The sequence below is a fragment of the Otolemur garnettii genome, unplaced genomic scaffold, assembly GCF_000181295.1.
Source record: "Otolemur garnettii isolate 467f Iridium unplaced genomic scaffold, OtoGar3 scaffold00248, whole genome shotgun sequence".
Lineage (NCBI taxonomy): Eukaryota > Metazoa > Chordata > Mammalia > Primates > Galagidae > Otolemur > Otolemur garnettii.
In genome coordinates, this window is record NW_003852643.1 from 4611 (window position 1) to 10813 (window position 6203).

General features: G+C 41.2%; 1 pseudogene; it reads right to left on the reverse strand.

Annotated features, from left to right (window-relative positions):
* Positions 1-856: 856 nt before the first annotated feature.
* LOC111722411 lies at positions 857-1890 on the reverse strand (annotated as a pseudogene).
* Between the last annotated feature and the right edge of the window lie 4313 nt (positions 1891-6203).

Below are 6203 nucleotides of genomic sequence, written 5' to 3' on the forward strand. Positions count from 1 at the left end.
CAATTGTAGTCCAAGAATACAGGGAAAGGGGAGAGGGAGGGGAAGGGAGGGGAGAGGATGGGTGAAAGTAGTGTGATTTCTGGGACCATGCCTATGATTTATCCTATAAGAGTACATGTGAATCTTTCTAAATGTCAAATATAAATGTCTTAATACAATTATGAGAACGACATGATGGCCATGTTGGCCAATTGGATGAAAGTACTTCAAATTGTATATGGAAACAACACACTGTATCCCATGATAGTATTAATGTGCACAAATATGATTTAATTAAAAAAATGTGTTTATGATGAAAAATTCTGACCACTAACAACCAACGGACATTGGAGGGAACAACACTGTAAGACCATAAACTTATCTTTCCCTGTGGAATTTCCTCTCTTGCTTTAACATTTACTGAGGATTCCTGCCCACATTTATTAAGTCTATAAAATGACGGTTACAAATTTTTCAACTCTACCAGTTCCTCTAGTATTTTTTATATCTTCATAAGAGGGGAGAAAATTCCCTGCTATGGAAAATGCCCTGTCAAAGTGCCTATTGTTTTTATCCTTGAGTCAAACCACAGAAGTCTCAGGATATTAAAAAAAAAATTGAATATGAATGACTTTTTTTTCTTACTAATTTGTGAAATGTTTTTCCTTTTTAACATGTCTCTATATTCTAACCCATGGATCAGCAGGTCCCACTAGAGGTCTGAGGGTAACATCTGAGACCCAACAGTCTGCACAGCCTGTGAGCACATGTGAAGAGGACCAGCATTCAGCTGTCAGTAGCACCATGGACTTGACTGGTGAGCATTTCTGCCATCAATTCCAATTATAGATGTATATAACCTTTTTTCTGGTACATATCATTCCCACTAGAGACTTTTTATTAAGGCCTTGTTCCTGTGGATGCATTTGGGGCACAATATGTTGTCTTCAAGATGTGGGGGTGGAAAATTGCAGGCAGGAAGCAGAAAGAGTGCATTCCCTTTCCCTGTCTGCTTTTCAGGAACCCAGGCTTGTCCTGCATGAAATTGCGGGTGAACCCAAACATCTGTGTCTGGAAGAAGACTCTTCCCATGGACCACACACTATCTGACATCGCAGTCCTTCTGCAGAGATTCCATTGCCTCTGTGGATCACCCAGCCCCTGCTGCAATTCTGGCCCAGGAGGCCAACAATGCCTCCAGGGCAGAAGTTGTCACAACTGTATTAACTCCCTTAAGAAGAGAGGGTGAATCCAAGACAGTGAAACCCCCTTCTTCAGGGGTAGAACAATCCAGGAGCGAGAATTACTGCAGGAGGATCAGTCCTCTTAAAACATATCCTTTGCTCAGAACCTTCTGGAGACATTTCTTTCTTGTTCACATTTGACTTTTTTTTTAGTGATATGTGGATCTTGGCCTCTTTTGTTCTACTAGGAACATCCTTTTGATTTGGAAAAGCATGTGTTCCCAGTCACTTATATACATCCAGTTTCTGGCCTTTGGTGCTCAGGCATAATTGCTGGCACCAGGCCCATACAGTGTCCTGGTGAAGCAGGTTAACTAGTGGCAGTTCATCGGGTAATGGAGGACTTGGCACCTTCTTCTGAAGTTTTGGGATGTACTATGTTATGCTTTGTTTGTGGGTCAAAACTTTTTGTTACCCTTCACAGATTTTTTTGTTTGCTCCCCTTTGCTGATGTTCCTGGTAAAGCAGGTGCACTCAGATGACTCATAGCCTGCTGATCCTCTACGGAACAAGTTTCTACTGATGCTTGGTCAAATATGTAGCTCCCACATTCTTCTCTGACCTTCTCTGTGGAGTTCCACTCCTTTTGTGCTGTCCATACTTGAAAAGAGGAGGTCAATACAGCCAAAAGATTCTCCCCTGTTTCACAGTTTATTAATCCATCCATGGGTTGATGGGCGCTTTGGTTGATTCCATATCTTGGCATTTGTGAATTGAGCTGTGATAAACAATGTAGTCCAAATGACCTTATGGTAAAATAATATTTTTCTTCTGGGTAGGTACCTAGTAATGGAATTGTATGGTCATTAAGAATTATTCATAATTCTGTACTGGAAAACTTTTTTTTTCTTTTGCAGTTTTTGGCCGGGGCTAGGTTTGAATCAACCACCTCCGGCATACGGGGCTGACGCCCTACTCCTTTGAGCAACAAGTGCTGCCCAAAACTTTTTTTTTTGAGACAGAGTCTCAAGCTGTCACCCTGGGTAGAGTGCCATGGTGTCACAGCTCACAGCAACCTCAGACTATTTGGCTTAAGCAATTCTCTTGCCTCAGCCTCCCAAGTAGCTGGGACCACAGGCACCCGACACAATGTCCGGCTATTTTTTGTTGCAATTGTCATTGTTGTTTTAGCTGGCCTGGGCCAGATTCAAACCCACAAGCCTCTGTGCATGTGGCAGACACCCCACCAACTGAGCTACAGGCTCCACCTGGAAAACATTTTAAGGGAGCAATCACTACTTAAAATTTATTTTTGCTCTCAGGGCTGCTGTCAGTCCTGTTTTTTTTTTTTTTTTCCCTCTCTCTCTTTTTTTTTTTCTTTCACCTCTCCCCATCCCAGTTATCAAAGGACTTGAAGTCCAGGTTTAAAGTTCTGCTTGTGGGGGACAACACCTATAGCTCAGTGAGTGGGGTGCCAGCCCCATGTACCAAGGGTGGTGGGTTCAAACCTGGCCCTGGCCAAGCTGCAACAAAAAAAGAATGTAGCTGGGCACTGTGGCAGGCAGTTGTAGTCCCAGCTACTCAGGAGTCTGAGGCAAGAGAATTGCCTAATCCCAAGAGCTGGAGGTTGCTGTGAGCTGTGATGCCACCACACTCTACCAAAGGTGACAAAGTGAGACTCTGTCTCAAAAAAAAAAAAAAGATCTGCTTGTGAAGTCTGAGATCCCTTTTCAAGGCTTTATAGTTTATGTTGAATATTGGGGTGAGGGGAAAGATGAATTAATTACATTGCTAAGATGGGTTGTCCCTCTCTAGTATCAAGATCTAAATTAGTAAAGAAGTAAAAGGTTTTAGAAAGTTATTAATGAAAAAGACTGGATTTTCATTCCAGCTTGGGATGACTTACAATGGCTTGTGACTTCACAGCCTCCTGGAGAACAGCCAGGCTAGCATGGTGGAGATGGAGAAAGAAAAGGAGGTAAGAAGGGGAGCCAAAAGAGAAACATCATCTGGAAAGTGAGGACAGTGAGAGAGATGCAGGAGTGGAAAGTTAACTGAGGCAGATAGAGTGAAGATCAGAAAGTCTAGCAAGTTGAAAGAAAGCTTGAAAGTTGAGGACTTTAGACCCCCTCACCAGCCGGCAATGATAGAAAGTCAAGTAGTAAAGTAGTATGTAAGACATCCATTCTCAGTTCAAATTTCCTGTTCCAAAGTTCCAACCAAATGTTGCCTATTGTGAGCAACTAGGAGAAAGAAAAAGGGAAGGACTTTAGGGATGGTCATACATTGAGACACTAACACTGAGAGTCTGAGTGACGTGTCCCTCACTAGATGACCTTTGAGGTGCTCATCAAACATTAGGCATCCCCAACTCTGAGCCAGACCTGAAATGCAACATAAGGTGTTGAACAGGAGGTGGGAATCTCTGGATCTGGATCCAGAGCAAAAACTACAGAGGAGCTTCCCCAAAGCCAGGAATCCCTGGGTCTGGATGAAGTCAGGAAAGAGGTGGCCAGGAAGTATCCTTCCCAGGCACCTTTCCAAGAGTGGCAGAACAGGCCAGAGTTTCCAACCATTGAGTTGCTGACTCTTTTTTTTTTTTTTTTTTTTTTTGAGTGCATGACCATTTTCAAAGTCCTGAGGAATTACCGATTAAATGAAAGTACTAAAAATGAAGTCCTAGGATCTGTGAAGCAGAAGAGGGAGCAGTTTCAAGAACAAAGCAGAAAAATGAGGTCCTCATATGGAGATAGAGAGGTGACTCAGTTTCTCATCCCTGTACAGGCTGCCAAATGTTAAGGTATTGTCTAGTGGATGTGAATTTAGAGAAAGATTTCTCCAGATAACGTTTAGGATAGAAAGAAACTTTATTTTACTTTTTCCAAGTGGAAAAGGGCCAACACGGTGGAAGAAAGGGAGACAGTGTTGTCTAACAATTTAAAATTATATAAGTGCCATGCAGATCAAGGAAAACATATCTCTGTGATAATAGTTTATGACCTCTCTTTGTCCTACAACACTTCTAAGTACTGCTTTTATAAATTCATAAGTTAAAATTAAAAGCTATTCAGGGACTGCAAACTAATACAATCTTTTTTGAAGGAAGTATGGAGAAACCTCAAAGAACTCAAGCTAGACCTCCCATTTGATCCTGCAATCCCATTACTTGGGCATCTACCCAGAAGAAAAAAATCCTTTTATAATAATGACACTTGCACTAGACTGTTTATTGTAGCTCAATTTATAGTCACCAAAATGTGGAAACAGCCTAAATGCCCACCAAACCAGGAATGGATTAACAAGCTCTGGTATGTGTATATCACAGAATACTATTCAACCATTAAAAAAATGAAGATTTGGGCAGTGCCTGTGGCTCAGTGAGCAGGGCGCCAGCCCCATATACCGAGGGTGGCGGGTTCAAACCCGGCCCCAGAAACACCTGGCAACCAAAAAATAGCCAGGCGTTGTGGTGGGCGCCTGTAGTCGGAGCTACTCAAGAGCCTGAGGCAGGAGAATCACTTAAGCCCAGGAGTTGGAGGTTGCTATGAGCTGTGTGACACCACAGCACTCTACCAAGGGCAACAACATGAGACTCTGTCTCTACAAAAAAAAAAAAAATGAAGATTTTACAACCTTTGTATGGATGGAGATGGAATACATTATTCTTAGTAAAGTATCACAAGAATGGAGAAGCATGAATCCTATGTATTCAATTTTGATATGGAGACAATTAATGACAATTAATGGCACAATGGGGTGGGGTAAAAGGAGAGCAGAGAGAGAGAGAGAAGGAGGGAGGGGTTTGGGGGAAAGGAAAAGCAGAGAGAGAGACGGAGGGAGGGGGATCAGGTTTTAGTGTGTGACACACCCTCTGGGGGCAAGGCACAATTGTAAGAGGGATGTTACCTAACAAATGAAATCAGTATAACCTATTTTCATGTACCCTCAATGAATCCCCAACAATAAAAAAAAATAAAAGTAAAAAGTAAAAAAAAAGAAAATTTGCATATATATGCAGAGTGGAGGCAGGGGATGATTGTAACTCACTTTCTGTGATAAGTAAGAGCATATGGCTGCTGACTCCCTGACCAACAAATCACCCACCAACAACATCTCAGAAAAACACAGGAAGACATAACTAGTTCTTCAGAAACCATACTTAGCAATTAACATATTTTAGCATATGATTCCACACTAAATTATTTCACAGTTATAATTAGCTTGCTAATGCAGTGCAGAATTGGACCATAATTTGGTATATGCTTTATCTGATGAAAATGTAACATTTAGAGGGCCCGACTTTTTTGTCACCAGTAATTGAAAAGGACTTCTTCAATTTAAGAACTTAAAAAAAATTAAAAGTTGGGCGGCACCTGTGGCTCAAAGAAGTAGGGTGCTGGCCCCATATGCCAAAGGTGGTGGGTTCAAACCCAGCCCTGGCCAAAAACTTCAAATAAATAAATAAATAAATAAAAGTTATTCATAAAAAATAAATAAATAATATATAAACGAAAGCTATGCGTTTAATGAAGTTCAGGTGATATTAGCAGTGGCCCAGGCAACTGCTATTAAATGTGGAGAAGTCACAAACTCTCCAAGTTTCCTTGCCTATAATATGATGAGAAGTTCAATTACTAGATTTATCTTTAATGGTCAGTTTGTTAAGGCTTCTTCAAGATCTAAAAATCTTGCCGGGTGTAGTGGCTCATGCCTGTAATCTTAGAACTCTGGGAGGCCAAGGAGGACGGATCTCCTGAGCTCAGGAGTTCAAAAACAGCCTTAGAAAGAGCAAGACCCCATCTCTACTTAAAAAAGAAATAACTAGCTGGAAACTGTGGTGTGCACCTTTAGTCCCAGATACTTGGGAGGCTGAATCAAGAGGATCTCTTTTCTTTTTTTTTTTAGAATATGGTTATTTATTTAATGTGGGTGGGCAATTAACAGAAAAGGAGCATAAATAAAATTTCTGAGGGATGAAAGTATTTTATAACTTGATCTGGTGGTGGTTACATGGGTACAAAAGTATGAAAACTTTATCTA